General features: G+C 41.6%; 74 non-coding genes and 27 pseudogenes across 74 annotated transcripts; all 101 read right to left on the bottom strand.

Annotated features, from left to right (window-relative positions):
• Positions 1 to 74: 74 nt before the first annotated feature.
• On the bottom strand, positions 75 to 193 carry LOC134900624 (5S ribosomal RNA). The gene has a single exon (XR_010174133.1). It is a non-coding gene; the product is annotated as a 5S ribosomal RNA (ribosomal RNA).
• A 107-nt stretch (positions 194 to 300) lies between these two features.
• LOC134890844 (5S ribosomal RNA) lies at positions 301 to 419 on the bottom strand (annotated as a pseudogene).
• A 107-nt stretch (positions 420 to 526) lies between these two features.
• LOC135064627 (5S ribosomal RNA) lies at positions 527 to 645 on the bottom strand. The gene has a single exon (XR_010250932.1). It is a non-coding gene; the product is annotated as a 5S ribosomal RNA (ribosomal RNA).
• A 107-nt stretch (positions 646 to 752) lies between these two features.
• LOC135060119 (5S ribosomal RNA) lies at positions 753 to 871 on the bottom strand. The gene has a single exon (XR_010246510.1). It is a non-coding gene; the product is annotated as a 5S ribosomal RNA (ribosomal RNA).
• Positions 872 to 978: 107 nt separating this feature from the next.
• On the bottom strand, positions 979 to 1,097 carry LOC135068319 (5S ribosomal RNA). The gene has a single exon (XR_010254523.1). It is a non-coding gene; the product is annotated as a 5S ribosomal RNA (ribosomal RNA).
• A 107-nt stretch (positions 1,098 to 1,204) lies between these two features.
• Positions 1,205 to 1,324, bottom strand: LOC134888537 (5S ribosomal RNA; annotated as a pseudogene).
• Positions 1,325 to 1,431: 107 nt separating this feature from the next.
• On the bottom strand, positions 1,432 to 1,550 carry LOC135069792 (5S ribosomal RNA). The gene has a single exon (XR_010255974.1). It is a non-coding gene; the product is annotated as a 5S ribosomal RNA (ribosomal RNA).
• Positions 1,551 to 1,657: 107 nt separating this feature from the next.
• On the bottom strand, positions 1,658 to 1,776 carry LOC135061237 (5S ribosomal RNA). Its single transcript, XR_010247624.1, has one exon. It is a non-coding gene; the product is annotated as a 5S ribosomal RNA (ribosomal RNA).
• Positions 1,777 to 1,883: 107 nt separating this feature from the next.
• On the bottom strand, positions 1,884 to 2,002 carry LOC135068660 (5S ribosomal RNA). The gene has a single exon (XR_010254855.1). It is a non-coding gene; the product is annotated as a 5S ribosomal RNA (ribosomal RNA).
• A 107-nt stretch (positions 2,003 to 2,109) lies between these two features.
• LOC135068890 (5S ribosomal RNA) lies at positions 2,110 to 2,228 on the bottom strand. Its single transcript, XR_010255081.1, has one exon. It is a non-coding gene; the product is annotated as a 5S ribosomal RNA (ribosomal RNA).
• A 107-nt stretch (positions 2,229 to 2,335) lies between these two features.
• On the bottom strand, positions 2,336 to 2,454 carry LOC135061647 (5S ribosomal RNA). Its single transcript, XR_010248022.1, has one exon. It is a non-coding gene; the product is annotated as a 5S ribosomal RNA (ribosomal RNA).
• A 107-nt stretch (positions 2,455 to 2,561) lies between these two features.
• On the bottom strand, positions 2,562 to 2,680 carry LOC135060468 (5S ribosomal RNA). The gene has a single exon (XR_010246861.1). It is a non-coding gene; the product is annotated as a 5S ribosomal RNA (ribosomal RNA).
• Positions 2,681 to 2,787: 107 nt separating this feature from the next.
• On the bottom strand, positions 2,788 to 2,906 carry LOC134885982 (5S ribosomal RNA). The gene has a single exon (XR_010170082.1). It is a non-coding gene; the product is annotated as a 5S ribosomal RNA (ribosomal RNA).
• A 107-nt stretch (positions 2,907 to 3,013) lies between these two features.
• Positions 3,014 to 3,132, bottom strand: LOC135067075 (5S ribosomal RNA). Its single transcript, XR_010253303.1, has one exon. It is a non-coding gene; the product is annotated as a 5S ribosomal RNA (ribosomal RNA).
• Positions 3,133 to 3,239: 107 nt separating this feature from the next.
• Positions 3,240 to 3,358, bottom strand: LOC135058628 (5S ribosomal RNA). Its single transcript, XR_010245054.1, has one exon. It is a non-coding gene; the product is annotated as a 5S ribosomal RNA (ribosomal RNA).
• Positions 3,359 to 3,465: 107 nt separating this feature from the next.
• LOC135066461 (5S ribosomal RNA) lies at positions 3,466 to 3,584 on the bottom strand. The gene has a single exon (XR_010252708.1). It is a non-coding gene; the product is annotated as a 5S ribosomal RNA (ribosomal RNA).
• Positions 3,585 to 3,691: 107 nt separating this feature from the next.
• Positions 3,692 to 3,810, bottom strand: LOC135059517 (5S ribosomal RNA). The gene has a single exon (XR_010245921.1). It is a non-coding gene; the product is annotated as a 5S ribosomal RNA (ribosomal RNA).
• A 107-nt stretch (positions 3,811 to 3,917) lies between these two features.
• On the bottom strand, positions 3,918 to 4,036 carry LOC135067006 (5S ribosomal RNA). Its single transcript, XR_010253236.1, has one exon. It is a non-coding gene; the product is annotated as a 5S ribosomal RNA (ribosomal RNA).
• A 107-nt stretch (positions 4,037 to 4,143) lies between these two features.
• On the bottom strand, positions 4,144 to 4,262 carry LOC135069214 (5S ribosomal RNA). The gene has a single exon (XR_010255402.1). It is a non-coding gene; the product is annotated as a 5S ribosomal RNA (ribosomal RNA).
• Positions 4,263 to 4,369: 107 nt separating this feature from the next.
• On the bottom strand, positions 4,370 to 4,488 carry LOC134887623 (5S ribosomal RNA; annotated as a pseudogene).
• A 107-nt stretch (positions 4,489 to 4,595) lies between these two features.
• LOC134900623 (5S ribosomal RNA) lies at positions 4,596 to 4,714 on the bottom strand. Its single transcript, XR_010174132.1, has one exon. It is a non-coding gene; the product is annotated as a 5S ribosomal RNA (ribosomal RNA).
• Positions 4,715 to 4,821: 107 nt separating this feature from the next.
• LOC134886987 (5S ribosomal RNA) lies at positions 4,822 to 4,940 on the bottom strand (annotated as a pseudogene).
• A 107-nt stretch (positions 4,941 to 5,047) lies between these two features.
• On the bottom strand, positions 5,048 to 5,166 carry LOC134889678 (5S ribosomal RNA; annotated as a pseudogene).
• A 107-nt stretch (positions 5,167 to 5,273) lies between these two features.
• LOC135070276 (5S ribosomal RNA) lies at positions 5,274 to 5,392 on the bottom strand. Its single transcript, XR_010256445.1, has one exon. It is a non-coding gene; the product is annotated as a 5S ribosomal RNA (ribosomal RNA).
• Positions 5,393 to 5,500: 108 nt separating this feature from the next.
• LOC135059515 (5S ribosomal RNA) lies at positions 5,501 to 5,619 on the bottom strand. Its single transcript, XR_010245919.1, has one exon. It is a non-coding gene; the product is annotated as a 5S ribosomal RNA (ribosomal RNA).
• Positions 5,620 to 5,726: 107 nt separating this feature from the next.
• On the bottom strand, positions 5,727 to 5,845 carry LOC135062552 (5S ribosomal RNA). The gene has a single exon (XR_010248901.1). It is a non-coding gene; the product is annotated as a 5S ribosomal RNA (ribosomal RNA).
• Positions 5,846 to 5,952: 107 nt separating this feature from the next.
• On the bottom strand, positions 5,953 to 6,071 carry LOC135063276 (5S ribosomal RNA). Its single transcript, XR_010249611.1, has one exon. It is a non-coding gene; the product is annotated as a 5S ribosomal RNA (ribosomal RNA).
• A 107-nt stretch (positions 6,072 to 6,178) lies between these two features.
• Positions 6,179 to 6,297, bottom strand: LOC134900622 (5S ribosomal RNA). Its single transcript, XR_010174131.1, has one exon. It is a non-coding gene; the product is annotated as a 5S ribosomal RNA (ribosomal RNA).
• Positions 6,298 to 6,404: 107 nt separating this feature from the next.
• Positions 6,405 to 6,523, bottom strand: LOC135058955 (5S ribosomal RNA). Its single transcript, XR_010245375.1, has one exon. It is a non-coding gene; the product is annotated as a 5S ribosomal RNA (ribosomal RNA).
• Positions 6,524 to 6,630: 107 nt separating this feature from the next.
• Positions 6,631 to 6,749, bottom strand: LOC134900620 (5S ribosomal RNA). The gene has a single exon (XR_010174130.1). It is a non-coding gene; the product is annotated as a 5S ribosomal RNA (ribosomal RNA).
• A 107-nt stretch (positions 6,750 to 6,856) lies between these two features.
• Positions 6,857 to 6,975, bottom strand: LOC134887649 (5S ribosomal RNA; annotated as a pseudogene).
• A 107-nt stretch (positions 6,976 to 7,082) lies between these two features.
• LOC135058609 (5S ribosomal RNA) lies at positions 7,083 to 7,201 on the bottom strand. Its single transcript, XR_010245035.1, has one exon. It is a non-coding gene; the product is annotated as a 5S ribosomal RNA (ribosomal RNA).
• Positions 7,202 to 7,308: 107 nt separating this feature from the next.
• Positions 7,309 to 7,427, bottom strand: LOC135062711 (5S ribosomal RNA). The gene has a single exon (XR_010249058.1). It is a non-coding gene; the product is annotated as a 5S ribosomal RNA (ribosomal RNA).
• Positions 7,428 to 7,534: 107 nt separating this feature from the next.
• LOC135066614 (5S ribosomal RNA) lies at positions 7,535 to 7,653 on the bottom strand. Its single transcript, XR_010252858.1, has one exon. It is a non-coding gene; the product is annotated as a 5S ribosomal RNA (ribosomal RNA).
• Positions 7,654 to 7,760: 107 nt separating this feature from the next.
• LOC135058312 (5S ribosomal RNA) lies at positions 7,761 to 7,879 on the bottom strand. Its single transcript, XR_010244743.1, has one exon. It is a non-coding gene; the product is annotated as a 5S ribosomal RNA (ribosomal RNA).
• A 107-nt stretch (positions 7,880 to 7,986) lies between these two features.
• Positions 7,987 to 8,105, bottom strand: LOC135059159 (5S ribosomal RNA). Its single transcript, XR_010245573.1, has one exon. It is a non-coding gene; the product is annotated as a 5S ribosomal RNA (ribosomal RNA).
• A 107-nt stretch (positions 8,106 to 8,212) lies between these two features.
• Positions 8,213 to 8,331, bottom strand: LOC134888086 (5S ribosomal RNA; annotated as a pseudogene).
• A 107-nt stretch (positions 8,332 to 8,438) lies between these two features.
• LOC134884834 (5S ribosomal RNA) lies at positions 8,439 to 8,557 on the bottom strand. The gene has a single exon (XR_010168966.1). It is a non-coding gene; the product is annotated as a 5S ribosomal RNA (ribosomal RNA).
• A 107-nt stretch (positions 8,558 to 8,664) lies between these two features.
• Positions 8,665 to 8,783, bottom strand: LOC134887067 (5S ribosomal RNA; annotated as a pseudogene).
• Positions 8,784 to 8,890: 107 nt separating this feature from the next.
• LOC134894701 (5S ribosomal RNA) lies at positions 8,891 to 9,009 on the bottom strand (annotated as a pseudogene).
• A 107-nt stretch (positions 9,010 to 9,116) lies between these two features.
• On the bottom strand, positions 9,117 to 9,234 carry LOC134891936 (5S ribosomal RNA; annotated as a pseudogene).
• A 107-nt stretch (positions 9,235 to 9,341) lies between these two features.
• Positions 9,342 to 9,460, bottom strand: LOC134887160 (5S ribosomal RNA; annotated as a pseudogene).
• A 107-nt stretch (positions 9,461 to 9,567) lies between these two features.
• Positions 9,568 to 9,686, bottom strand: LOC135063973 (5S ribosomal RNA). Its single transcript, XR_010250291.1, has one exon. It is a non-coding gene; the product is annotated as a 5S ribosomal RNA (ribosomal RNA).
• Positions 9,687 to 9,793: 107 nt separating this feature from the next.
• On the bottom strand, positions 9,794 to 9,912 carry LOC135066528 (5S ribosomal RNA). The gene has a single exon (XR_010252775.1). It is a non-coding gene; the product is annotated as a 5S ribosomal RNA (ribosomal RNA).
• Positions 9,913 to 10,019: 107 nt separating this feature from the next.
• LOC135063171 (5S ribosomal RNA) lies at positions 10,020 to 10,138 on the bottom strand. Its single transcript, XR_010249508.1, has one exon. It is a non-coding gene; the product is annotated as a 5S ribosomal RNA (ribosomal RNA).
• A 107-nt stretch (positions 10,139 to 10,245) lies between these two features.
• LOC134892606 (5S ribosomal RNA) lies at positions 10,246 to 10,364 on the bottom strand (annotated as a pseudogene).
• A 107-nt stretch (positions 10,365 to 10,471) lies between these two features.
• LOC134888085 (5S ribosomal RNA) lies at positions 10,472 to 10,590 on the bottom strand (annotated as a pseudogene).
• A 107-nt stretch (positions 10,591 to 10,697) lies between these two features.
• LOC134888084 (5S ribosomal RNA) lies at positions 10,698 to 10,816 on the bottom strand (annotated as a pseudogene).
• A 107-nt stretch (positions 10,817 to 10,923) lies between these two features.
• On the bottom strand, positions 10,924 to 11,042 carry LOC134884832 (5S ribosomal RNA). Its single transcript, XR_010168964.1, has one exon. It is a non-coding gene; the product is annotated as a 5S ribosomal RNA (ribosomal RNA).
• Positions 11,043 to 11,149: 107 nt separating this feature from the next.
• Positions 11,150 to 11,268, bottom strand: LOC134887066 (5S ribosomal RNA; annotated as a pseudogene).
• A 107-nt stretch (positions 11,269 to 11,375) lies between these two features.
• On the bottom strand, positions 11,376 to 11,494 carry LOC134894700 (5S ribosomal RNA; annotated as a pseudogene).
• A 107-nt stretch (positions 11,495 to 11,601) lies between these two features.
• Positions 11,602 to 11,719, bottom strand: LOC134891935 (5S ribosomal RNA; annotated as a pseudogene).
• A 107-nt stretch (positions 11,720 to 11,826) lies between these two features.
• LOC134887159 (5S ribosomal RNA) lies at positions 11,827 to 11,945 on the bottom strand (annotated as a pseudogene).
• Positions 11,946 to 12,052: 107 nt separating this feature from the next.
• On the bottom strand, positions 12,053 to 12,171 carry LOC135063972 (5S ribosomal RNA). Its single transcript, XR_010250290.1, has one exon. It is a non-coding gene; the product is annotated as a 5S ribosomal RNA (ribosomal RNA).
• A 107-nt stretch (positions 12,172 to 12,278) lies between these two features.
• LOC135066527 (5S ribosomal RNA) lies at positions 12,279 to 12,397 on the bottom strand. Its single transcript, XR_010252774.1, has one exon. It is a non-coding gene; the product is annotated as a 5S ribosomal RNA (ribosomal RNA).
• A 107-nt stretch (positions 12,398 to 12,504) lies between these two features.
• LOC135063170 (5S ribosomal RNA) lies at positions 12,505 to 12,623 on the bottom strand. Its single transcript, XR_010249507.1, has one exon. It is a non-coding gene; the product is annotated as a 5S ribosomal RNA (ribosomal RNA).
• A 107-nt stretch (positions 12,624 to 12,730) lies between these two features.
• LOC134892605 (5S ribosomal RNA) lies at positions 12,731 to 12,849 on the bottom strand (annotated as a pseudogene).
• Positions 12,850 to 12,956: 107 nt separating this feature from the next.
• On the bottom strand, positions 12,957 to 13,075 carry LOC135062236 (5S ribosomal RNA). Its single transcript, XR_010248591.1, has one exon. It is a non-coding gene; the product is annotated as a 5S ribosomal RNA (ribosomal RNA).
• Positions 13,076 to 13,182: 107 nt separating this feature from the next.
• Positions 13,183 to 13,301, bottom strand: LOC134891359 (5S ribosomal RNA; annotated as a pseudogene).
• Positions 13,302 to 13,408: 107 nt separating this feature from the next.
• LOC135066322 (5S ribosomal RNA) lies at positions 13,409 to 13,527 on the bottom strand. The gene has a single exon (XR_010252572.1). It is a non-coding gene; the product is annotated as a 5S ribosomal RNA (ribosomal RNA).
• A 107-nt stretch (positions 13,528 to 13,634) lies between these two features.
• On the bottom strand, positions 13,635 to 13,753 carry LOC134900619 (5S ribosomal RNA). The gene has a single exon (XR_010174129.1). It is a non-coding gene; the product is annotated as a 5S ribosomal RNA (ribosomal RNA).
• Positions 13,754 to 13,860: 107 nt separating this feature from the next.
• On the bottom strand, positions 13,861 to 13,979 carry LOC134885692 (5S ribosomal RNA). The gene has a single exon (XR_010169802.1). It is a non-coding gene; the product is annotated as a 5S ribosomal RNA (ribosomal RNA).
• A 107-nt stretch (positions 13,980 to 14,086) lies between these two features.
• Positions 14,087 to 14,205, bottom strand: LOC135061589 (5S ribosomal RNA). Its single transcript, XR_010247967.1, has one exon. It is a non-coding gene; the product is annotated as a 5S ribosomal RNA (ribosomal RNA).
• Positions 14,206 to 14,312: 107 nt separating this feature from the next.
• Positions 14,313 to 14,431, bottom strand: LOC135061084 (5S ribosomal RNA). Its single transcript, XR_010247476.1, has one exon. It is a non-coding gene; the product is annotated as a 5S ribosomal RNA (ribosomal RNA).
• Positions 14,432 to 14,538: 107 nt separating this feature from the next.
• Positions 14,539 to 14,657, bottom strand: LOC135064570 (5S ribosomal RNA). The gene has a single exon (XR_010250877.1). It is a non-coding gene; the product is annotated as a 5S ribosomal RNA (ribosomal RNA).
• Positions 14,658 to 14,764: 107 nt separating this feature from the next.
• On the bottom strand, positions 14,765 to 14,883 carry LOC134900617 (5S ribosomal RNA). Its single transcript, XR_010174127.1, has one exon. It is a non-coding gene; the product is annotated as a 5S ribosomal RNA (ribosomal RNA).
• A 107-nt stretch (positions 14,884 to 14,990) lies between these two features.
• Positions 14,991 to 15,109, bottom strand: LOC135067945 (5S ribosomal RNA). Its single transcript, XR_010254152.1, has one exon. It is a non-coding gene; the product is annotated as a 5S ribosomal RNA (ribosomal RNA).
• Positions 15,110 to 15,216: 107 nt separating this feature from the next.
• Positions 15,217 to 15,335, bottom strand: LOC135060118 (5S ribosomal RNA). Its single transcript, XR_010246509.1, has one exon. It is a non-coding gene; the product is annotated as a 5S ribosomal RNA (ribosomal RNA).
• A 107-nt stretch (positions 15,336 to 15,442) lies between these two features.
• Positions 15,443 to 15,561, bottom strand: LOC135070808 (5S ribosomal RNA). The gene has a single exon (XR_010256959.1). It is a non-coding gene; the product is annotated as a 5S ribosomal RNA (ribosomal RNA).
• Positions 15,562 to 15,668: 107 nt separating this feature from the next.
• LOC135066165 (5S ribosomal RNA) lies at positions 15,669 to 15,787 on the bottom strand. The gene has a single exon (XR_010252420.1). It is a non-coding gene; the product is annotated as a 5S ribosomal RNA (ribosomal RNA).
• A 107-nt stretch (positions 15,788 to 15,894) lies between these two features.
• Positions 15,895 to 16,013, bottom strand: LOC134901224 (5S ribosomal RNA). The gene has a single exon (XR_010174715.1). It is a non-coding gene; the product is annotated as a 5S ribosomal RNA (ribosomal RNA).
• A 107-nt stretch (positions 16,014 to 16,120) lies between these two features.
• LOC135064682 (5S ribosomal RNA) lies at positions 16,121 to 16,239 on the bottom strand. Its single transcript, XR_010250985.1, has one exon. It is a non-coding gene; the product is annotated as a 5S ribosomal RNA (ribosomal RNA).
• A 107-nt stretch (positions 16,240 to 16,346) lies between these two features.
• LOC135069834 (5S ribosomal RNA) lies at positions 16,347 to 16,465 on the bottom strand. Its single transcript, XR_010256015.1, has one exon. It is a non-coding gene; the product is annotated as a 5S ribosomal RNA (ribosomal RNA).
• A 107-nt stretch (positions 16,466 to 16,572) lies between these two features.
• LOC134891358 (5S ribosomal RNA) lies at positions 16,573 to 16,691 on the bottom strand (annotated as a pseudogene).
• Positions 16,692 to 16,798: 107 nt separating this feature from the next.
• Positions 16,799 to 16,917, bottom strand: LOC135066321 (5S ribosomal RNA). Its single transcript, XR_010252571.1, has one exon. It is a non-coding gene; the product is annotated as a 5S ribosomal RNA (ribosomal RNA).
• A 107-nt stretch (positions 16,918 to 17,024) lies between these two features.
• LOC134900616 (5S ribosomal RNA) lies at positions 17,025 to 17,143 on the bottom strand. The gene has a single exon (XR_010174126.1). It is a non-coding gene; the product is annotated as a 5S ribosomal RNA (ribosomal RNA).
• Positions 17,144 to 17,250: 107 nt separating this feature from the next.
• Positions 17,251 to 17,369, bottom strand: LOC135070843 (5S ribosomal RNA). Its single transcript, XR_010256993.1, has one exon. It is a non-coding gene; the product is annotated as a 5S ribosomal RNA (ribosomal RNA).
• Positions 17,370 to 17,476: 107 nt separating this feature from the next.
• LOC134892257 (5S ribosomal RNA) lies at positions 17,477 to 17,595 on the bottom strand (annotated as a pseudogene).
• Positions 17,596 to 17,702: 107 nt separating this feature from the next.
• Positions 17,703 to 17,821, bottom strand: LOC134900615 (5S ribosomal RNA). The gene has a single exon (XR_010174125.1). It is a non-coding gene; the product is annotated as a 5S ribosomal RNA (ribosomal RNA).
• A 107-nt stretch (positions 17,822 to 17,928) lies between these two features.
• On the bottom strand, positions 17,929 to 18,047 carry LOC134891093 (5S ribosomal RNA; annotated as a pseudogene).
• Positions 18,048 to 18,154: 107 nt separating this feature from the next.
• On the bottom strand, positions 18,155 to 18,273 carry LOC135069466 (5S ribosomal RNA). Its single transcript, XR_010255646.1, has one exon. It is a non-coding gene; the product is annotated as a 5S ribosomal RNA (ribosomal RNA).
• A 107-nt stretch (positions 18,274 to 18,380) lies between these two features.
• On the bottom strand, positions 18,381 to 18,499 carry LOC135070807 (5S ribosomal RNA). Its single transcript, XR_010256958.1, has one exon. It is a non-coding gene; the product is annotated as a 5S ribosomal RNA (ribosomal RNA).
• A 107-nt stretch (positions 18,500 to 18,606) lies between these two features.
• LOC135070903 (5S ribosomal RNA) lies at positions 18,607 to 18,724 on the bottom strand. The gene has a single exon (XR_010257051.1). It is a non-coding gene; the product is annotated as a 5S ribosomal RNA (ribosomal RNA).
• Positions 18,725 to 18,831: 107 nt separating this feature from the next.
• Positions 18,832 to 18,950, bottom strand: LOC135065517 (5S ribosomal RNA). The gene has a single exon (XR_010251797.1). It is a non-coding gene; the product is annotated as a 5S ribosomal RNA (ribosomal RNA).
• Positions 18,951 to 19,057: 107 nt separating this feature from the next.
• LOC135064681 (5S ribosomal RNA) lies at positions 19,058 to 19,176 on the bottom strand. Its single transcript, XR_010250984.1, has one exon. It is a non-coding gene; the product is annotated as a 5S ribosomal RNA (ribosomal RNA).
• Positions 19,177 to 19,283: 107 nt separating this feature from the next.
• On the bottom strand, positions 19,284 to 19,402 carry LOC134889747 (5S ribosomal RNA; annotated as a pseudogene).
• A 107-nt stretch (positions 19,403 to 19,509) lies between these two features.
• Positions 19,510 to 19,628, bottom strand: LOC135062520 (5S ribosomal RNA). The gene has a single exon (XR_010248867.1). It is a non-coding gene; the product is annotated as a 5S ribosomal RNA (ribosomal RNA).
• A 107-nt stretch (positions 19,629 to 19,735) lies between these two features.
• LOC134889229 (5S ribosomal RNA) lies at positions 19,736 to 19,854 on the bottom strand (annotated as a pseudogene).
• Positions 19,855 to 19,961: 107 nt separating this feature from the next.
• LOC134901974 (5S ribosomal RNA) lies at positions 19,962 to 20,080 on the bottom strand. Its single transcript, XR_010175449.1, has one exon. It is a non-coding gene; the product is annotated as a 5S ribosomal RNA (ribosomal RNA).
• A 107-nt stretch (positions 20,081 to 20,187) lies between these two features.
• Positions 20,188 to 20,306, bottom strand: LOC135067323 (5S ribosomal RNA). The gene has a single exon (XR_010253542.1). It is a non-coding gene; the product is annotated as a 5S ribosomal RNA (ribosomal RNA).
• Positions 20,307 to 20,414: 108 nt separating this feature from the next.
• Positions 20,415 to 20,533, bottom strand: LOC135061717 (5S ribosomal RNA). The gene has a single exon (XR_010248090.1). It is a non-coding gene; the product is annotated as a 5S ribosomal RNA (ribosomal RNA).
• A 107-nt stretch (positions 20,534 to 20,640) lies between these two features.
• On the bottom strand, positions 20,641 to 20,759 carry LOC134890854 (5S ribosomal RNA; annotated as a pseudogene).
• Positions 20,760 to 20,866: 107 nt separating this feature from the next.
• LOC135070842 (5S ribosomal RNA) lies at positions 20,867 to 20,985 on the bottom strand. Its single transcript, XR_010256992.1, has one exon. It is a non-coding gene; the product is annotated as a 5S ribosomal RNA (ribosomal RNA).
• Positions 20,986 to 21,092: 107 nt separating this feature from the next.
• LOC134884439 (5S ribosomal RNA) lies at positions 21,093 to 21,211 on the bottom strand. The gene has a single exon (XR_010168587.1). It is a non-coding gene; the product is annotated as a 5S ribosomal RNA (ribosomal RNA).
• A 107-nt stretch (positions 21,212 to 21,318) lies between these two features.
• Positions 21,319 to 21,437, bottom strand: LOC134900614 (5S ribosomal RNA). Its single transcript, XR_010174124.1, has one exon. It is a non-coding gene; the product is annotated as a 5S ribosomal RNA (ribosomal RNA).
• A 107-nt stretch (positions 21,438 to 21,544) lies between these two features.
• LOC135067698 (5S ribosomal RNA) lies at positions 21,545 to 21,663 on the bottom strand. Its single transcript, XR_010253909.1, has one exon. It is a non-coding gene; the product is annotated as a 5S ribosomal RNA (ribosomal RNA).
• A 107-nt stretch (positions 21,664 to 21,770) lies between these two features.
• LOC135062235 (5S ribosomal RNA) lies at positions 21,771 to 21,889 on the bottom strand. The gene has a single exon (XR_010248590.1). It is a non-coding gene; the product is annotated as a 5S ribosomal RNA (ribosomal RNA).
• Positions 21,890 to 21,996: 107 nt separating this feature from the next.
• Positions 21,997 to 22,113, bottom strand: LOC134895391 (5S ribosomal RNA; annotated as a pseudogene).
• Positions 22,114 to 22,222: 109 nt separating this feature from the next.
• On the bottom strand, positions 22,223 to 22,341 carry LOC135066320 (5S ribosomal RNA). Its single transcript, XR_010252570.1, has one exon. It is a non-coding gene; the product is annotated as a 5S ribosomal RNA (ribosomal RNA).
• A 107-nt stretch (positions 22,342 to 22,448) lies between these two features.
• LOC134900613 (5S ribosomal RNA) lies at positions 22,449 to 22,567 on the bottom strand. The gene has a single exon (XR_010174123.1). It is a non-coding gene; the product is annotated as a 5S ribosomal RNA (ribosomal RNA).
• A 107-nt stretch (positions 22,568 to 22,674) lies between these two features.
• LOC134885691 (5S ribosomal RNA) lies at positions 22,675 to 22,793 on the bottom strand. The gene has a single exon (XR_010169801.1). It is a non-coding gene; the product is annotated as a 5S ribosomal RNA (ribosomal RNA).
• Positions 22,794 to 22,880: the final 87 nt, after the last annotated feature.

The following is a 22,880-nucleotide window of genomic DNA, read 5'->3' as shown; positions in this document are numbered from 1 at the left end:
TCTAACTACTGGTTCATAAATGAATACATTTGAAAATTGAATGCATCAACAGAACGGTGTTGGCAGTATAAAAATATCTACAGCACCTTGTATTCCCAGGTGGTCTCCCATCCAAGTACTAACCAGGCCCAACACTGCTTAGCTTCCAAGATCAGATGAGATTGGGCGTATCCAGTGTGGTGTGGCTGTAGATGAGCTTTATGGTTTCTGTTAGAACTTTTCTACTTCTAACTACTGGTTCATAAACGAATACGTTTGAAAATGGAATGCATCAACAGAACGGTGTTGGTAGTATAAAAATATCTACAGCACCTTGTATTCCCAGGTGGTCTCCCATCCAAGTACTAACCAGGCCCAATACTGATTAGCTTCCAAGATCAGATGAGATGGGGCGTATCCAGTGTGGTGTGGCTGTAGATGAGCTTTGTGGTTTCTGTTAGAACTTTTCTACTTCTAACTACTGGTTCATAAATGAATACGTTTGAAAATGGAATGCATCAACAGAACGGTGTTGGCAGTATAAAAATATCTACAACACCTTGTATTCCCAGGTGGTCTCCCATCCAAGTACTAACCAGGCCCAACACTGCTTAGCTTCCAAGATCAGATGAGATTGGGCGTACCCAGTGTGGTGTGGCTGTAGATGAGCTTTGTGGTTTCTGTTAGAACTTTTCTACTTCTTACTACTGGTTCATAAATGAATACGTTTGAAAATGGAATGCCTCAACAGAACGGTGTTGGCAGTATAAAAATATCTACAGCACCTTGTATTCCCAGGTGGTCTCCCATCCAAGTACTAACCAGGCCCAACACTGCTTAGCTTCCAAGATCAGATGAGATTGGGCGTATCCAGTGTGGTGTTGCTGTAGATGAATTTTCTGGTTTCTGTTAGAACTTTTCTACTTCTAACTACTGGTTCATAAATGAATACGTTTTAAAATGGAATGCATCAACAGAACGGTGTTGGCAGTATAAAAATATCTACTGCACCTTGTATTTCCAGGTGGTCTCCCATCCAAATACTAACCAGGCCCAACACTGCTTAGCTTCCAAGATCAGATGAGATTGGGCGTATCCAGTGTGGTGTGGCTGTAGATGAGCTTTGTGGTTTCTGTTTGAACTTTTCTACTTCTAACTACTGGTTCATAAATGAATACATTTGAAAATTGAATACATCAACAGAACGGTGTTGGCAGTATAAAAATATCTACAGCACCTTGTATTCCCAGGTGGTCTCCCATCCAAGTACTAACCAGGCCCAACACTGTCTTAGCTTCCAAGATCAGATGAGATTGGGCGTATCCCGTGTGGTGTGGCTGTAGATAAGCTTTATGGTTTCTGTTAGAACTTTTCTACTTCTAACTACTGGTTCATAAACGAATACGTTTGAAAATGGAATGCATCAACAGAACGGTGTTGGCAGTATAAAAATATCTACAGCACCTTGTATTCCCAGGTGGTCTCCCATCCAAGTACTAACCAGGCCCAACACTGCTTAGCTTCCAAGATCAGATGAGATTGGGCGTACCCAGTGTGGTGTGTCTGTAGATGAGCTTTGTGGTTTCTGTTAGAACTTTTCTACTTCTAACTACTGGTTCATAAATGAATACGTTTGAAAATGGAATGCATCAACAGAACGGTGTTGGCAGTATAAAATTATCTACAGCACCTTGTATTCCCAGGTGGTCTCCCATCCAAGTACTAACCAGGCCCAACACTGCTTAGCTTCCAAGATCAGAAGAGATTGGGCGTATCCAGTGTGGTGTGGCTGTAGATGAGCTTTGTGGTTTCTGTTAGAACTTTTCTACTTCTAACTACTGGTTCATAAATGAATACGTTTGAAAATGGAATGCATCAACAGAACGGTGTTGGCAGTATAAAAATATCTGCAGCACCTTGTATTCCCAGGTGGTCTCCCATCCAAGTACTAACCAGGCCCAACACTGCTTAGCTTCCAAGATCAGATGAGATTGGGCGTATCCAGTGTGGTGTTGCTGTAGATGAATTTTCTGGTTTCTGTTAGAACTTTTCTACTTCTAACTACTGGTTCATAAATGAATACGTTTTAAAATGGAATGCATCAACAGAACGGTGTTGGCAGTATAAAAATATCTACTGCACCTTGTTTTTCCAGGTGGTCTCCCATCCAAATACTAACCAGGCCCAACACTGCTTAGCTTCCAAGATCAGATGAGATTGGGCGTATCCAGTGTGGTGTGGCTGTAGATGAGCTTTGTGGTTTCTATTAGAACTTTTCTACTTCTAACTACTGGTTCATAAATGAATATGTTTGTAAATGGAATGCATCAACAGAACGGTGTTGGCAGGATAAAAATATCTACAGCACCTTGTATTCCCAGGTGGTCTCCCATCCAAGTACTAACCAGGCCCAACACTGCTTAGCTTTCAAGATCAGATGAGATTGGGCGTATCCAGTGTGGTGTGGCTGTAGATGAGCTTTATGGTTTCTGTTAGACCTTTTCTACTTCTAACTACTGGTTCATAAATGAATACGTTTGGAAATGGAATGCATCAACAGAACGGTGTTGGCAGTATAAAATTATCTACAGCACCTTGTATTCCTAGGTGGTCTCCCATCCAAGTACTAACCAGGCCCAACACTGCTTAGCTTCCAAGATCAGATGAGATTGGGCGTATCCAGTGTGGTGTGGCTGTAGATGAGCTTTATGGTTTCTGTTAGAACTTTTCTACTTCTAACTACTGGTTCATAAATGAATACGTTTGAAAATGGAATGCATCAACAGAACGGTGTTGGCAGTATAAAAATATCTACAGCACCTTGTATTCCCAGGTGGTCTCCCATCCAAGTACTAACCAGGCACAACTCTGCTTAGCTTCCAAGATCAGATGAGATTGGGCGTATCCAGTGTGGTGTGGCTGTAGATGAGCTTTGTGGTTTCTGTTAGAACTTTTCTACTTCTAACTACTGGTTCATAAATGAATACGTTTGAAAATGGAATGCATCAACAGAACGGTGTTGGCAGTATAAAAATATCTACAGCACCTTGTATTTCCAGGTGGTCTCCCATCCAAATACTAACCAGGCCCAACACTGCTTAGCTTCCAAGATCAGATGAGATTGGGCGTATCCAGTGTGGTGTGGTTGTAGATGAGCTTTGTGGTTTCTGTTAGAACTTTTTTACTTCTAACTACTGGTTCATAAATGAATACGTTTGAAAATGGAATGCATCAACAGAACGGTGTTGGCAGTATAAAAATATCTACAGCACCTTGTATTTCCAGGTGGTCTCCCATCCAAATACTAACCAGGCCCAACACTGCTTAGCTTCCAAGATCAGATGAGATTGGGCGTATCCAGTGTGGTGTGGCTGTAGATGAGTTTTGTGGTTTCTGTTAGAACTTTTCTACTTCTAACTACTGGTTCATAAATGAAAACGTTTGAAAATGGAATGCATCAACAGAACGGTGTTGGCAGTATAAAATTATCTACAGCACCTTGTATTCCCAGGTGGTCTCCCATCCAAGTACTAACCAGGCCCAACACTGCTTAGCTTCCAAGATCAGATGAGATTGGGCGTACCCAGTGTGATGTGGCTGTAGATGAGCTTTGTGGTTTCTGTTAGAACTTTTCTACTTCTAACTACTGGTTCATAAATGAATACGTTTGAAAATGGAATGCATCAACAGAACGGTGTTGGCAGTATAAAATTATCTACAGCACCTTGTATTCCCAGGTGGTCTCCCATCCAAGTACTAACCAGGCCCAACACTGCTTAGCTTCCAAGATCAGATGAGATTGGGCGTACCCAGTGTGGTGTGGCTGTAGATGAGCTTTGTGGTTTCTGTTAGAACTTTTCTACTTCTAACTACTGGTTCATAAATGAATACGTTTGAAAATGGAATGCATCAACAGAACGGTGTTGGCAGTATAAAAATATCTACAGCACCTTGTATTCCCAGGTGGTCTCCCATCCAAGTACTAACCAGGCCCAACACTGCTTAGCTTCCAAGATCAGATGAAATTAGGCGTATCCAGTGTGGTGTGGCTGTAGATGAGCTTTGTGGTTTCTGTTAGAACTTTTCTACTTCTAACTACTGGTTCATAAATGAATACGTTTGAAAATGGAATGCATCAACAGAACGGTGTTGGCAGTATAAAAATATCTACAGCACCTTTTATTCCCAGGTGGTCTCCCATCCAAGTACGATCCAGGCCCAACACTGCTTAGCTTCCAAGATCAGATGAGATTGGGCGTATCCAGTGTGGTGTGGCTGTAGATGAGCTTTGTGGTTTCTGTTTGAACTTTTCTACTTCTAACTACTGGTTCATAAATGAATACATTTGAAAATGGAATGCATCAACAGAACGGTGTTGGCAGTATAAAAATATCTACAGCACCTTTTATTCCCTGGTGGTCTCCCATCCAAGTACTAACCAGGCCCAACACTGCTTAGTTTCCAAGATCAGATGAGATTGGGCGTATCCAGTGTGGTGTGGCTGTAGATGAGCTTTGTGGTTTCTGTTTGAACTTTTCTACTTCTAACTACTGGTTCATAAATGAATACATTTGAAAATTGAATGCATCAACAGAACGGTGTTGGCAGTATAAAAATATCTACAGCACCTTGTATTCCCAGGTGGTCTCCCATCCAAGTACTAACCAGGCCCAACACTGCTTAGCTTCCAAGATCAGATGAGATTGGGCGTATCCAGTGTGGTGTGGCTGTAGATGAGCTTTATGGTTTCTGTTAGAACTTTTCTACTTCTAACTACTGGTTCATAAACGAATACGTTTGAAAATGGAATGCATCAACAGAACGGTGTTGGTAGTATAAAAATATCTACAGCACCTTGTATTCCCAGGTGGTCTCCCATCCAAGTACTAACCAGGCCCAATACTGCTTAGCTTCCAAGATCAGATGAGATGGGGCGTATCCAGTGTGGTGTGGCTGTAGATGAGCTTTGTGGTTTCTGTTAGAACTTTTCTACTTCTAACTACTGGTTCATAAATGAATACGTTTGAAAATGGAATGCATCAACAGAACGGTGTTGGCAGTATAAAAATATCTACAGCACCTTGTATTCCCAGGTGGTCTCCCATCCAAGTGCTAACCAGGCCCAACACTGCTTAGCTTCCAAGATCAGATGAGATTGGGCGTACCCAGTGTGGTGTGGCTGTAGGTGAGCTTTGTGGTTTCTGTTAGAACTTTTCTACTTCTAACTACTGGTTCATAAATGAATACGTTTGAAAATGGAATGCATCAACAGAACGGTGTTGGCAGTATAAAATTATCTACAGCACCTTGTATTCCCAGGTGGTCTCCCATCCAAGTACTAACCAGGCCCAACACTGCTTAGCTTACAAGATCAGATGAGATTGGGCGTACCCAGTGTGGTGTGGCTGTAGATGAGCTTTTGTGGTTTCTGTTAGAACTTTTCTACTTCTAACTACTGGTTCATAAATGAATACGTTTGAAAATGGAATGCATCAACAGAACGGTGTTGGCAGTATAAAAATATCTACAGCACCTTGTATTCCCAGGTGGTCTCCCATCCAAGTACTAACCAGGCCCAACACTGCTTAGCTTCCAAGATCAGATGAGATTGGGCGTACCCAGTGTGGTGTGGCTGTAGATGAGCTTTGTGGTTTCTGTTAGAACTTTTCTACTTCTAACTACTGGTTCATAAATGAATACGTTTGAAAATGGAATGCATCAACAGAACGGTGTTGGCAGTATAAAAATATCTACAGCACCTTGTATTCCCAGGTGGTCTCCCATCCAAGTACTAACCAGGCCCAACACCGCTTAGCTTCCAAGATCAGATGAGATTGAGCGTATCCAGTGTGGTGTGGCTGTAGATGAGCTTTATGGTTTCTGTTAGAACTTTTCTACTTCTAACTACTGGTTCATAAACGAATACGTTTGAAAATGGAATGCATCAACAGAACGGTGTTGGTAGTATAAAAATATCTACAGCACCTTGTGTTCCCAGGTGGTCTCCCATCCAAATACTAACCAGGCCCAACACTGCTTAGCTTCCAAGATCAGATGAGATTGGGCGTATCCAGTGTGGTGTGGCTGTAGATGAGCTTTGTGGTTTCTGTTAGAACTTTTCTACTTCTAACTACTGGTTCATAAATGAATACGTTTGAAAATGGAATGCATCAACAGAACGGTGTTGGCAGTATAAAAATATCTACAGCACCTTGTATTCCCAGGTGGTCTCCCATCCAAGTACTAACCAGGCCCAACACTGCTTAGCTTCCAAGATCAGATGAGATTGGGCGTATCCAGTGTGGTGTGGCTGTAGATGAGCTTTGTGGTTTCTGTTAGAACTTTTCTACTTCTAACTACTGGTTCATAAATGAATACGTTTGAAAATGGAATGCATCAACAGAACGGTGTTGGCAGTATAAAAATATCTACAGCACCTTTTATTCCCAGGTGGTCTCCCATCCAAGTACTAACCAGGCCCAACACTGCTTAGCTTCCAAGATCAGATGAGATTGGGCGCATCCAGTGTGGTGTGGCTGTAGATGAGCTTTGTGGTTTCTGTTTGAACTTTTCTACTTCTAACTACTGGTTCATAAAAGAATACATTTGAAAATGGAATGCATCAACAGAACGGTGTTGGCAGTATAAAAATATCTACAGCACCTTGTATTCCCAGGTGGTCTCCCATCCAAGTACTAACCAGGCCCAACACTGCTTAGCTTCCAAGATCAGATGAGATTGGGCGTATCCAGTGTGGTGTGGCTGTAGATGAGCTTTGTGGTTTCTGTTAGAACTTTTCTACTTCTAACTACTGGTTCATAAATGAATACGTTTGAAAATGGAATGCATCAACAGAACGGTGTTGGCAGTATAAAAATATCTACAGAACCTTGTATTCCCAGGTGGTCTCCCATCCAAGTACTAACCAGGCCCAACACTGCTTAGCTTACAAGATCAGATGAGATTGGGCGTATCCAGTGTGGTGTGGCTGTAGATGAGCTTTGTGGTTTCTGTTAGAACTTTTCTACTTCTAACTACTGGTTCATAAATGAATAAGTTTGAAAATGGAATGCATCAACAGAACGGTGTTGGCAGTATAAAAATATCTACAGCACCTTTTATTCCCAGGTGGTCTCCCATCCAAGTACTAAACAGGCCCAACACTGCTTAGCTTCCAAGATCAGATGAGATTGGGCGTATGCAGTGTGGTGTGGCTGTAGATGAGCTTTATGGTTTCTGTTTGAACTTTTCTACTTCTAACTACTGGTTCATAAATGAATACATTTGAAAATTGAATGCATCAACAGAACGGTGTTGGCAGTATAAAAATATCTACAGCACCTTGTATTCCCAGGTGGTCTCCCATCCAAGTACTAACCAGGCCCAACACTGCTTAGCTTCCAAGATCAGAGGAGATTGGGCGTATCCAGTGTGGTGTGGCTGTAGATGAGCTTTATGGTTTCTGTTAGAACTTTTCTACTTCTAACTACTGGTTCATAAACGAATACGTTTGAAAATTGAATGCATCAACAGAACGGTGTTGGTAGTATAAAAATATCTACAGCACCTTGTATTCCCAGGTGGTCTCCCATCCAAGTACTAACCAGGCCCAACACTGCTTAGCTTCCAAGATCAGATGAGATTGGGCGTATCCAGTGTAGCTTGGCTGTAGATGAACTTTGTGGTTTCTCTTAGAACTTTTCTACTTCTAACTACTGGTTCATAAATGAATACGTTTTAAAATGGAATGCATCAACAGAACGGTGTTGGCAGTATAAAATTATCTACAGCACCTTGTATTCCCAGGTGGTCTCCCATCCAAGTACTAACCAGGCCCAACACTGCTTAGCTTCCAAGATCAGATGAGATTGGGCGTATCCAATGTGGTGTGGCTGTAGATGAGCTTTGTGGTTTCTGTTAGAACTTTTCTACTTCTAACTACTGGTTCATAAATGAATACGTTTGAAAATGGAATGCATCAACAGAACGGTGTTGGCAGTATAAAAATATCTACAGCACCTTGTATTCCCAGGTGGTCTCCCATCCAAGTACTAACCAGGCCCAACACTGCTTAGCTTCCAAGATCAGATGAGATTGGGCATATCCAGTGTGGTGTGGCTGTAGATGAGCTTTGTGGTTTCTGTTAGAACTTTTCTACTTCTAACTACTGGTTCATAAATGAATACGTTTGAAAATGGAATGCATCAACAGAACGGTGTTGGCAGTATAAAAATATCTACAGCACCTTGTATTCCCAGGTGGTCTCCCATCCAAGTACTAACCAGGCCCAACACTGCTTAGCTTCCAAGATAAGATGAGATTGGGCGTATCCAGTGTAGTGTGGCTGTAGATGAGCTTTGTGGTTTCTGTTAGAACTTTTCTACTTCTAACTACTGGTTCATAAATGAATACGTTTGAATATGGAATGCATCAACAGAACGGTGTTGGCAGTATAAAAATATCTACAGCACCTTGTATTCCCAGGTGGTCTCCCATCCAAGTACTAACCATGCCCAACACTGCTTAGCTTCCAAGATCAGATGAGATTGGGCGTATACAGTGTGGTGTTGCTGTAGATGAACTTTCTGGTTTCTGTTAGAACTTTTCTACTTCTAACTACTGGTTCATAAATGAATACGTTTTAAAATGGAATGCATCAACAGAACGGTGTTGGCAGTATAAAATTATCTACAGCACCTTGTATTCCCAGGGGGTCTCCCATCCAAGTACTAACCAGGCCCAACACTGCTTAGCTTCCAATATCAGATGAGATTGGGAATATCCAGTGTGGTGTGGCTGTAGAAGAGCTTTATGGTTTCTGTTAGTACTTTTCTACTTCTAACTACTGGTTCATAAATGAATACGTTTGAAAATGTAATGCATCAACAGAACGGTGTTGGTAGTATAAAAATATGTACAGCACCTTGTATTCCCAGGTGGTTTCCCATCCAAGTACTAACCAGCCCCAACACTGCTTAGCTTCCAAGATCAGATGAGATTGGGCGTATCCAGTGTGGTGTTGCTGTAGTTGAACTTACTGGTTTCTGTTAGAACTTTTCTACTTCTAACTACTGGTTCATAAATGAATACGTTTGAAAATGGAATGCATCAACAGAACGGTGTTGGTAGTATAAAAATATCTACAGCACCTTGTATTCCAGGTGGTCTCCCATCCAAGTACTAACCAGGCACAACACTGCTTAGCTTCCAAGATCAGATGAGATTGGGCGTATCCAGTGTGGTGTGGCTGTAGATGAGCTTGATGGTTTCTGTTAGAACTTTTCTACTTCTAACTACTGGTTCATAAACGAATACGTTTGAAAATGGAATGCATCAACAGAACGGTGTTGGTAGTATAAAAATATCTACAGCACCTTGTATTCCCAGGTGGTCTCCCATCCAAATACTAACCAGGCCCATCACTGCTTAGCTTCCAAGATCAGATGAGATTGGGCGTATCCAATGTAGTGTGGCTGTAGATGAGCTTTGTGGTTTCTGTTACAACTTTTCTACTTCTAACTACTGATTCATAAATGAATACGTTTGAAAATGGAATGCATCAACAGAACGGTGTTGGCAGTATAAAAATATCTACAGCACCTTGTATTCCCAGGTGGTCTCCCATCCAAGTACTAACCAGGCCCAACACTGCTTAGCTTCCAAGATCAGATGAGATTGGGCGAATCCAGTGTGGTGTTGCTGTAGATGAATTTTCTGGTTTCTGTTAGAACTTTTCTACTTCTAACTACTGGTTCATAAATGAATACGTTTTAAAATGGAATGCATCAACAGAACGGTGTTGGCAGTATAAAAATATCTACAGCACCTTGTATTTCCAGGTGGTCTCCCATCCAAATACTAACCAGACCCAACACTGCTTAGCTTCCAAGATCAGATGAGATTGGGCGTATCCAGTGTGGTGTGGCTGTAGATGAGCTTTGCGGTTTCTGTTAGAACTTTTCTACTTCTAACTACTGGTTCATAAATGAATACGTTTGAACATGGAATGCATCAACAGAACGGTGTTGGCAGGATACAAATATCTACAGCACCTTGTATTCCCAGGTGGTCTCCCATCCAAGTACTAACCAGGCCCAACACTGCTTAGCTTCCAAGATCTGATAAGATTGGGCGTATCCAGTGTGGTGTGGCTGTAGATGAGCTTTGTGGTTTCTGTTAGAACTTTTCTCCTTCTAACTACTGGTTCATAAATGAATACGTTTGAAAATGGAATGCATCAACAGAACGGTGTTGGCAGTATAAAAATATCTACAGCACCTTGTATTCCCAGGTGGTCTCCCATCCAAGTACTAACCAGACCCAACACTGCTTAGCTTCCAAGATCAGATGAGAATGGGTGTATCCAGTATGGTGTGGCTTTAGATGAGCTTTGTGGTTTCTGTTTGAACTTTTCTACTTCTAACTACTGGTTCATAAATGAATACATTTGAAAATGGAATGCATCAACAGAACGGTGTTGGCAGTATAAAAATATCTACAGCACCTTGTATTCCCAGGTGGTCTCCCATCCAAGTACTAACCAGGCCCAACACTGCTTAGCTTCCAAGATAAGATGAGATTGGGCGTATCCAGTGTAGTGTGGCTGTAGATGAGCTTTGTGGTTTCTGTTAGAACTTTTCTACTTCTAACTACTGGTTCATAAATGAATACATTTGAAAATGGAATGCATCAACAGAACGGTGTTGGCAGTATAAAAATATCTACAGCACCTTGTATTCCCAGGTGGTCTCCCATCCAAGTACTAACCAGGCCCAACACTGCTTAGCTTCCAAGATAAGATGAGATTGGGCGTATCCAGTGTAGTGTGGCTGTAGATGAGCTTTGTGGTTTCTGTTAGAACTTTTCTACTTCTAACTACTGGTTCATAAATGAATACGTTTGAATATGGAATGCATCAACAGAACGGTGTTGGCAGTATAAAAATATCTACAGCACCTTGTATTCCCAGGTGGTCTCCCATCCAAGTACTAACCATGCCCAACACTGCTTAGCTTCCAAGATCAGATGAGATTGGGCGTATACAGTGTGGTGTTGCTGTAGATGAACTTTCTGGTTTCTGTTAGAACTTTTCTACTTCTAACTACTGGTTCATAAATGAATACGTTTTAAAATGGAATGCATCAACAGAACGGTGTTGGCAGTATAAAATTATCTACAGCACCTTGTATTCCCAGGGGGTCTCCCATCCAAGTACTAACCAGGCCCAACACTGCTTAGCTTCCAATATCAGATGAGATTGGGAATATCCAGTGTGGTGTGGCTGTAGAAGAGCTTTATGGTTTCTGTTAGTACTTTTCTACTTCTAACTACTGGTTCATAAATGAATACGTTTGAAAATGTAATGCATCAACAGAACGGTGTTGGTAGTATAAAAATATGTACAGCACCTTGTATTCCCAGGTGGTTTCCCATCCAAGTACTAACCAGCCCCAACACTGCTTAGCTTCCAAGATCAGATGAGATTGGGCGTATCCAGTGTGGTGTTGCTGTAGTTGAACTTACTGGTTTCTGTTAGAACTTTTCTACTTCTAACTACTGGTTCATAAATGAATACGTTTGAAAATGGAATGCATCAACAGAACGGTGTTGGTAGTATAAAAATATCTACAGCACCTTGTATTCCAGGTGGTCTCCCATCCAAGTACTAACCAGGCACAACACTGCTTAGCTTCCAAGATCAGATGAGATTGGGCGTATCCAGTGTGGTGTGGCTGTAGATGAGCTTGATGGTTTCTGTTAGAACTTTTCTACTTCTAACTACTGGTTCATAAACGAATACGTTTGAAAATGGAATGCATCAACAGAACGGTGTTGGTAGTATAAAAATATCTACAGCACCTTGTATTCCCAGGTGGTCTCCCATCCAAATACTAACCAGGCCCATCACTGCTTAGCTTCCAAGATCAGATGAGATTGGGCGTATCCAATGTAGTGTGGCTGTAGATGAGCTTTGTGGTTTCTGTTAGAACTTTTCTACTTCTAACTACTGATTCATAAATGAATACGTTTGAAAATGGAATGCATCAACAGAACGGTGTTGGCAGTATAAAAATATCTACAGCACCTTGTATTCCCAGGTGGTCTCCCATCCAAGTACTAACCAGGCCCAACACTGCTTAGCTTCCAAGATCAGATGAGATTGGGCGAATCCAGTGTGGTGTTGCTGTAGATGAATTTTCTGGTTTCTGTTAGAACTTTTCTACTTCTAACTACTGGTTCATAAATGAATACGTTTTAAAATGGAATGCATCAACAGAACGGTGTTGGCAGTATAAAAATATCTACAGCACCTTGTATTTCCAGGTGGTCTCCCATCCAAATACTAACCAGACCCAACACTGCTTAGCTTCCAAGATCAGATGAGATTGGGCGTATCCAGTGTGGTGTGGCTGTAGATGAGCTTTGCGGTTTCTGTTAGAACTTTTCTACTTCTAACTACTGGTTCATAAATGAATACGTTTGAACATGGAATGCATCAACAGAACGGTGTTGGCAGGATACAAATATCTACAGCACCTTGTATTCCCAGGTGGTCTCCCATCCAAGTACTAACCAGGCCCAACACTGCTTAGCTTCCAAGATCTGATAAGATTGGGCGTATCCAGTGTGGTGTGGCTGTAGATGAGCTTTGTGGTTTCTGTTAGAACTTTTCTCCTTCTAACTACTGGTTCATAAATGAATACGTTTGAAAATGGAATGCATCAACAGAACGGTGTTGGCAGTATAAAAATATCTACAGCACCTTGTATTCCCAGGTGGTCTCCCATCCAAGTACTAACCAGACCCAACACTGCTTAGCTTCCAAGATCAGATGAGAATGGGTGTATCCAGTATGGTGTGGCTTTAGATGAGCTTTGTGGTTTCTGTTTGAACTTTTCTACTTCTAACTACTGGTTCATAAATGAATACATTTGAAAATGGAATGCATCAACAGAACGGTGTTGGCAGTATAAAAATATCTACAGCACCTTGTATTCCCAGGTGGTCTCCCATCCAAGTACTAACCAGGCCCAACACTGCTTAGCTTCCAAAATCTGATGAGATTGGGCGTATCCAGTGTGGTGTGGCTGTAGATGAGCTTTGTGGGTTCTGTTAGAACTTTTCTACATCTAACTACTGGTTCATAAATGAATACGTTTGAAAATGGAATGCATCAACAGAAGGGTGTTGGCAGTATAAAAATATCTACAGCACCTTGTATTCCCAGGTGGTCTCCCATCCAAGTACTAACCAGGCCCAACACTGCTTAGCTTCCAAGATCAGATGAGATTGGGCGTATCCAGTGTGGTGATCCTGTAGCTGAGCTTTGTGGTTTCTGTTTGAACTTTTCTACTTCTAACTACTGGTTCATAAATGAATACATTTGAAAATTGAATGCATCAACAGAACGGTGTTGGCAGTATAAAAATATCTACAGCACCTTGTATTCCCAGGTGGTCTCCCATCCAAGTACTAACCAGGCCCAACACTGCTAAGCTTCCAAGATCAGATGAGATTGGGCGTATCCAGTGTGGTGTGGCTGTAGATGAGCTTTGTGGTTTCTGTTAGAACTTTTCTACTTCTAACTACTGGTTCATAAATGAATACGTTTGAAAATGGAATGCATCAACAGAACGGTGTTGGCAGTATAAAAATATCTACAGCACCTTGTATTCCCAGGTGGTCTCCCATCCAAGTACTAACCAGGCCCAACACTGCTTAGCTTCCAAGATCAGATGAGATTGGGCGTATCCAGTGTGGTGTGGCTGTAGATGAGCTTTGTGGTTTCTGTTAGAACTTTTCTACTTCTAACTACTGGTTCATCAATGAATACGTTTTAAAATGGAATGCATCAACAGAACGGTGTTGACAGTATAAAAATATCTACAGCACCTTGTATTCCCAGGTGGTCTCCCATCCAAGTACTAACCAGGCCCAACACTGCTTAGCTTCCAAGACCAGATGAGATTGAACGTATCCAGTGTGGTGTGGCTGTAGATGAGCTTTGTGGTTTCTGTTAGAACTTTTCTACTTCTAACTACTGGTTCATAAATGAATAGGTTTTAAAATGGAATGCATCAACAGAACGGTGTTGGCAGTATAAAATTATCTACAGCACCTTGTATTCCCAGGTGATCTCCCATCCAAGTACTAACCAGGCCCAACACTGCTTAGCTTCCAAGATCAGATGAGATTGGGCGTATCCAGTGTGGTGTGGCTGTAGATGAGCTTTGTGGTTTCTGTTAGAACTTTTCTACTTCTAACTACTGGTTCATAAATGAATACGTTTGAAAATGGAATGCATCAACAGAACGGTGTTGGCAGTATAAAAATATCTACAGCACCTTGTATTCCCAGGTGGTCTCCCATCCAAGTACTAACCAGGCCCAACACTGCTTAACTTCCAAGATCAGATGAGATTGGGCGTATCCAGAGTGGTGTCGCTGTAGATGAACTTTGTGGTTTCTGTTAGAACTTTTCTACTTCTAACTACTGGTTCATAAATGAACACGTTTTAAAATGGAATGCATCAACAGAACGGTGTTGGCAGTATAAAATTATCTACAGCACCTTGTATTCCCAGGTGGTCTCCCATCCAAGTACTAACCAGGCCCAACACTGCTTAGCTTCCAAGATCAGATGAGATTGGGCGCATCCAGTGTCGTGTGGCTGTAGATGAGCTTTGTGGTTTCTGTTAGAACTTTTCTACTTCTAACTACTGGTTCATAAATGAATACATTTGAAAATGGAATGCATCAACAGAACGGTGATGGCAGTATAAAAATATCTACAGCACCTTGTATTCCCAGGTGGTCTCCCATCCAAGTACTAACCAGGCCCAACACTGCTTAGCTTCCAAGATCAGATGAGATTGGGCGTATCCAGTGTGGTGTGGCTGTAGATGAGCTTTGTGGTTTCTGTTAGAACTTTTCTACTTCTAACTACTGGTTCATAAATGAATACGTTTGAAAATGGAATGCATCAACAGAACGGTGTTGGCAGTATAAAAATATCTACAGCACCTTGTATTCCCAGGTGGTCTTCCATCCAAGTACTAACCAGGCCCAACACTGCTTAGCTTCCAAGACCAGATGAGATTGGGCGTATCCAGTGTGGTGTGGCTGTAGATGAGCTTTGTGGTTTCTGTTAGAACTTTTCTACTTCTAACTACTGGTTCATAAATGAATACGTTTGAAAATGGAATGCATCAACAGAACGGTGTTGGCAGTATAAAAATATCTACAGCACCTTGTATTCCCAGGTGGTCTCCCATCCAAGTACTAACCAGGCCCAACACTGCTTAGCTTCCAAGATCAGATGAGATTGGGCGTATCCAGTGTGGTGTTGCTGTAGATGAACTTTCTGGTTTCTGTTAGAACTTTTCTACTTCTAACTACTGGTTCATAAATGAATACGTTTTAAAATGGAATGCATCAACAGAACGGTGTTGGCAGTATAAAATTATCTACAGCACCTTGTATTCCCAGGTGATCTCCCATCCAAGTACTAACCAGGCCCAACACTGCTTAGCTTCCAAGATCAGATGAGATTGGGCATATCCAGTGTGGTGTGGCTGTAGAAAAGCTTTATGGTTTCTGTTAGTACTTTTCTACTTCTAACTACTGGTTCATAAATGAATACGTTTGAAAATGGAATGCATCAACAAAACGGTGTTGGCAGTATAAAAATATCTACAGCACCTTGTATTTCCAGGTGGTCTCCCATCCAAGTACTAACCAGGCCCAACACTGCTTAGCTTCCAAGACCAGATGAGATTGGGTGTATCCAGTGTGGTGTGGCTGTAGATGAGCTTTGTGGTTTCTGTTAGAACTTTTCTACTTCTAACTACTGGTTCATAAATGAATACTTTTGAAAATGGAATGCATCAACAGAACGGTGTTGGCAGTATAAAAATATCTACAGCACCTTGTATTCCCAAGTGGTCTCCCATCCAAGTACTAACCAGGCCCAACACTGCTTAGCTTCCAAGATCAGATGAGATTGGGCGTATCCAGTGTGGTGTGGCTGTAGATGAGCTTTGTGGTTTCTGTTTGAACTTTTCTTCTTCTAACTACTGGTTCATAAATGAATACATTTGAAAATTGAATGCATCAACAGAACGGTGTTGGCAGTATAAAAATATCTACAGCACCTTGTATTCACAGGTGGTCTCCCATCCAAGTACTAACCAGGCCCAACACTGCTTAGCTTCCAAGATCAGATGAGATTGGGCATATCCAGTGTGGTGTGGCTGTAGATGAGCTTTGTGGTTTCTGTTAGAACTTTTCTACTTCTAACTACTGGTTCATAAATGAATACGTTTTAAAATGGAATGCATCAACAGAACGGTGTTGGCAGTATAAAATTATCTACAGCACCTTGTATTCCCAGGTGGTCTCCCATCCAAGTACTAACCAGGCCCAAAACTGCTTAGCTTCCAAGATCAGATGAGATTGGGCATATCCAGTGTGGTGTGGCTGTAGATGAGCTTTATGGTTTCTGTTAGAACTTTTCTACTTCTAACTACTGGTTCATAAATGAATACGTTTGAAAATGGAATGCATCAACAGAAGGGTGTTGGCAGTATAAAAATATCTACAGCACCTTGTATTCCCAGGTGGTCTCCCATCCAAGTACTAACCAGGCCCAACACTGCTTAGCTTCCAAGATCAGATGAGATTGGGCGTATCCAGTGTGGTGATCCTGTAGCTGAGCTTTGTGGTTTCTGTTTGAACTTTTCTACTTCTAACTACTGGTTCATAAATGAATACATTTGAAAATTGAATGCATCAACAGAACGGTGTTGGCAGTATAAAAATATCTACAGCACCTTGTATTCCCAGGTGGTCTCCCATCCAAGTACTAACCAGGCCCAACACTGCTAAGCTTCCAAGATCAGATGAGATTGGGCGTATCCAGTGTGGTGTGGCTGTAGATGAGCTTTGTGGTTTCTGTTAGAACTTTTCTACTTCTAACTACTGGTTCATAAATGAATACGTTTGAAAATGGAATGCATCAACAGAACGGTGTTGGCAGTATAAAAATATCTACAGCACCTTGTATTCCCAGGTGGTCTCCCATCCAAGTACTAACCAGGCCCAACACTGCTTAGCTTCCAAGATCAGATGAGATTGGGCGTATCCAGTGTGGTGTGGCTGTAGATGAGCTTTGTGGTTTCTGTTAGAACTTTTCTACTTCTAACTACTGGTTCATAAATGAATACGTTTGAAAATGGAATGCATCAACAGAACGGTGTTGGCAGTATAAAAATATCTACAGCACCTTGTATTCCCAGGTGGTCTCCCATCCAAGTACTAACCAGGCCCAACACTGCTTAGTTTCCAAGATCAGATGAGATTGGGCATATCCAGTGTGGTGTGGCTGTATAAGAGCTTTATGGTTTCTGTTAGAACTTTTCTACTTCTAACTACTGGTTCATAAATGAATACGTTTGAAAATGGAATGCATCAACAGAACGGTGTTGGCAGTATAAAAATATCTACAGCACCTTGTATTCCCAGGTGGTCTCCCATCCAAGTACTAACCAGGCCCAACACTGCTTAGTTTCCAAAATCAGATGAGATTGGGCGTACCCAGTGTGGTGTGGCTGTATATGAGCTTTGTGGTTTCTGTTAGAACTTTTCTACTTCTAACTACTGGTTCATAAATGAATACGTTTGAAAATGGAATGCATCAACAGAACGGTGTTGGCAGTATAAAAATATCTACAGCACCTTGTATTCCCAGGTGGTCTCCCATCCAAGTACTAACCAGGCCCAACACTGCTTAGCTTCCAAGATCAGATGAGATTGGGCGTATCCAGTGTGGTGTGGCTGTAGATGAGCTTTGTGGTTTCTGTTAGAACTTTTCTACTTCTAACTACTGGTTCATAAATGAATACGTTTGAAAATGGAATGCATCAACAGAACGGTGTTGGCAGTATAAAAATATCTACAGCACCTTGTATTCCCAGGTTGTCTTCCATCCAAGTACTAACCAGGCCCAACACTGCTTAGCTTCCAAGACCAGATGAGATTGGGCGTATCCAGTGTGGTGTGGCTGTAGATGAGCTTTGTGGTTTCTGTTAGAACTTTTCTACTTCTAACTACTGGTTCATAAATGAATACGTTTGAAAATGGAATGCATCAACAGAACGGTGTTGGCAGTATAAAAATATCTACAGCACCTTGTATTCCCAGGTGGTCTCCCATCCAAGTACTAACCAGGCCCAACACTGCTTAGCTTCCAATATCAGATGAGATTGGGCGTATCCAGTGTGGTGTTGCTGTAGATGAACTTTCTGGTTTCTGTTAGAACTTTTCTACTTCTAACTACTGGTTCATAAATGAATACGTTTTAAAATGGAATGCATCAACAGAACGGTGTTGGCAGTATAAAAATATCTACAGCACCTTGTATTCCCAGGTGATCTCCCATCCAAGTACTAACCAGGCCCAACACTGCTTAGCTTCCAAGATCAGATGAGATTGGGCATATCCAGTGTGGTGTGGCTGTAGAAGAGCTTTATGGTTTCTGTTAGTACTTTTCTACTTCTAACTACTGGTTCATAAATGAATACGTTTGAAAATGGAATGCATCAACAGAACGGTGTTGGTAGTATAAAAATATCTACAGCACCTTGTATCCCAGGTGGTCTCCCATCCAAGTACTAACCAGGCCCAACACTGCTTAGCTTCCAAGACCAGATGAGATTGGGTGTATCCAGTGTGGTGTGGCTGTAGATGAGCTTTGTGGTTTCTGTTAGAACTTTTCTACTTCTAACTACTGGTTCATAAATGAATACTTTTGAAAATGGAATGCATCAACAGAACGGTGTTGGCAGTATAAAAATATCTACAGCACCTTGTATTCCCAGGTGGTCTCCCATCCAAGTACTAACCAGGCCCAAAACTGCTTAGCTTCCAAGATCAGATGAGATTGGGCGTATCCAGTGTGGTGTGGCTGTAGATGAGCTTTGTGGTTTCTGTTTGAACTTTTCTTCTTCTAACTACTGGTTCATAAATGAATACATTTGAAAATTGAATGCATCAACAGAACGGTGTTGGCAGTATAAAAATATCTACAGCACCTTGTATTCACAGGTGGTCTCCCATCCAAGTACTAACCAGGCCCAACACTGCTTAGCTTCCAAGATCAGATGAGATTGGGCATATCCAGTGTGGTGTGGCTGTAGATGAGCTTTGTGGTTTCTGTTAGAACTTTTCTACTTCTAACTACTGGTTCATAAATGAATACGTTTTAAAATGGAATGCATCAACAGAACGGTGTTGGCAGTATAAAATTATCTACAGCACCTTGTATTCCCAGGTGGTCTCCCATCCAAGTACTAACCAGGCCTAAAACTGCTTAGCTTCCAAGATCAGATGAGATTGGGCATATCCAGTGTGGTGTGGCTGTAGATGAGCTTTATGGTTTCTGTTAGAACTTTTCTACTTCTAACTACTGGTTCATAAATGAATACGTTTGAAAATGGAATGCATCAACAGAACGGTGTTAGCAGTATAAAAATATCTACAGCACCTTGTATTCCCAGGTGGTCTCCCATCCAAGTACTAACCAGGCCCAACACTGCTTAGCTTCCAAGATCAGATGAGATTGGGCGTATCCAGTGTGGTGTGGCTGTATATGAGCTTTGTGGTTTCTGTTAGAACTTTTCTACTTCTATCTACTGGTTCATAAATGAATATGTTTGAAAATGGAATGCATCAACAGAACGGTGTTGGCAGTATAAAAATATCTACAGCACCTTGTATTCCCAGGTGGTCTCCCATCCAAGTACTAACCAGGCCCAATACTGCTTAGCTTCCAAGATCAGATGAGATTGGGCGTATCCAGTGTGGTGAGGCTGTGGATGAGCTTTGTAGTTTCTGTTAGAACTTTTCTACTTCTAACTACTGGTTCATAAATGAATACGTTTGAAAATGGAATGCATCAACAGAACGGTGTTGGCAGTATAAAAATATCTACAGCACCTTGTATTCCCAGGTGGTCTCCCATCCAAGTACTAACCAGGCCCAACACTGCTTAGCTTCCAAGATCAGATGAGATTGGGCGTATCCAGCGTGGTGTGGCTGTAGATGAGCTTTGTGGTTTCTGTTAGAACTTTTCTACTTCTAACTACTGGTTCATAAATGAATACGTTTGAAAATGGAATGCATCAACAGAACGGTGTTGGCAGTATAAAAATATCTACAGCACCTTGTATTCCCAGGTGGTCTCCCATCCAAGTACTAACCAGGCCCAACACTACTTAGCTTCCAAGACCAGATGAGATTGGGCGTATCCAGTGTGGTGTGGCTGTAGATGAGCTTTGTGGTTTCTGTTAGAACTTTTCTACTTCTAACTACTGGTTCATAAATGAATACGTTTTAAAATGGAATGCATCAACAGAACGGTGTTTGTAGTATAAAAATTATCTACAGCACCTTGTATTCCCAGGTAGTCTCCCATCCAAGTACTAACCAGGCCCAACACTGCTTAGCTTCCAAGATCAGATGAGATTGGGCGTATCCAGTGTGGTGTGGCTGTAGATGAGCTTTATTGTTTCTGTTAGAACTTTTCTACTTCTAACTACTGGTTCATAAATGAATACGTTTGAAAATGGAATGCATCAACAGAACGGTGTTGGCAGTATAAAAATATCTACAGGACCTTGTATTCCCAGGTGGTCTCCCATCCAAGTACTAACCAGAACCAACACTGCTTAGCTTCCAAGATCAGATGAGATTGGGCGTATCCAGTGTGGTGTGGCTGTAGATGAGCTTTGTGGTTTCTGTTAGAACTTTTCTACTTCTAACTACTGGTTCATAAATGAATACGTTTGAAAATGGAATGCATCAACAGAACGGTGTTGGCAGTATAAAAATATCTACAGCACCTTGTATTCCCAGGTGGTCTCCCATCCAAGTACTAACCAGGCCCAACACTGCTTAGTTTCCAAGATCAGATGAGATTGGGCATATCCAGTGTGGTGTGGCTGTATAAGAGCTTTATAGTTTCGGTTAGTACTTTTCTACTTCTAACTACTGGTTCATAAATGAATACGTTTGAAAATGGAATGCATCAACAGAACGGTGTTGGCAGTATAAAAATATCTACAGCACCTTGTATTCCCAGGTGGTCTCCCATCCAAGTACTAACCAGGCCCAACACTGCTTAGCTTCCAAGATCAGATGAGATTGGGCGTATCCAATGTGGCTGGGCTGTAGATGAACTTTGTGGTTTCTGTTAGAACTTTTCTACTTCTAACTACTGGTTCATAAATGAATACGTTTTAAAATGGAATGCATCAACAGAACGGTGTTGGCAGTATAAAATTATCTACAGCACCTTGTATTCCCAGGTGGTCTCCCATCCAAGTACTAACCAGGCCCAACACTGCTTAGCTTCCAAGATCAGATGAGATTGGGCGTATCCAGTGTGGTGTGGCTGTAGATGAGCTTTATGGTTTCTGTTAGAACTTTTCTACTTCTAACTACTGGTTCATAAATGAATACGTTTGAAAATGGAATGCATCAACAGAACGGTGTTGGCAGTATAAAAATATCTACAGCACCTTGTATTCCCAGGTGGTCTCCCATCCAAGTACTAACCAGGCCCAACACTGCTTAGCTTCCAAGATCAGATGAGATTGGGCGTACCCAGTGTGGTGTGGCTGTATATGAGCTTTGTGGTTTCTGTTTGAACTTTTCTACTTCTAACTACTGGTTCATAAATGAATACATTTGAAAATGGAATGCATCAACAGAACGGTGTTGGCAGTATAAAAATATCTACAGCACCTTGTATTCCCAGGTGGTCTCCCATCCAAGTACTAACCAGGCCCAACACTGCTTAGCTTCCAAAATCTGATGAGATTGGGCGTATCCAGTGTGGTGTGGCTGTAGATGAGCTTTGTGGGTTCTGTTAGAACTTTTCTACTTCTAACTACTGGTTCATAAATGAATACGTTTGAAAATGGAATGCATCAACAGAAGGGTGTTGGCAGTATAAAAATATCTACAGCACCTTGTATTCCCAGGTGGTCTCCCATCCAAGTACTAACCAGGCCCAACACTGCTTAGCTTCCAAGATCAGATGAGATTGGGCGTATCCAGTGTGGTGATCCTGTAGCTGAGCTTTGTGGTTTCTGTTTGAACTTTTCTACTTCTAACTACTGGTTCATAAATGAATACATTTGAAAATTGAATGCATCAACAGAACGGTGTTGGCAGTATAAAAATATCTACAGCACCTTGTATTCCCAGGTGGTCTCCCATCCAAGTACTAACCAGGCCCAACACTGCTAAGCTTCCAAGATCAGATGAGATTGGGCGTATCCAGTGTGGTGTGGCTGTAGATGAGCTTTGTGGTTTCTGTTAGAACTTTTCTACTTCTAACTACTGGTTCATAAATGAATACGTTTGAAAATGGAATGCATCAACAGAACGGTGTTGGCAGTATAAAAATATCTACAGCACCTTGTATTCCCAGGTGGTCTCCCATCCAAGTACTAACCAGGCCCAACACTGCTTAGCTTCCAAGATCAGATGAGATTGGGCGTATCCAGTGTGGTGTGGCTGTAGATGAGCTTTGTGGTTTCTGTTAGAACTTTTCTACTTCTAACTACTGGTTCATCAATGAATACGTTTTAAAATGGAATGCATCAACAGAACGGTGTTGACAGTATAAAAATATCTACAGCACCTTGTATTCCCAGGTGGTCTCCCATCCAAGTACTAACCAGGCCCAACACTGCTTAGCTTCCAAGACCAGATGAGATTGAACGTATCCAGTGTGGTGTGGCTGTAGATGAGCTTTGTGGTTTCTGTTAGAACTTTTCTACTTCTAACTACTGGTTCATAAATGAATAGGTTTTAAAATGGAATGCATCAACAGAA

The sequence above is a fragment of the Pseudophryne corroboree genome, chromosome 3 (genome assembly GCF_028390025.1).
Source record: "Pseudophryne corroboree isolate aPseCor3 chromosome 3, aPseCor3.hap2, whole genome shotgun sequence".
Lineage (NCBI taxonomy): Eukaryota > Metazoa > Chordata > Amphibia > Anura > Myobatrachidae > Pseudophryne > Pseudophryne corroboree.
This window is presented reverse-complemented; position numbering and strand designations above follow the sequence as displayed.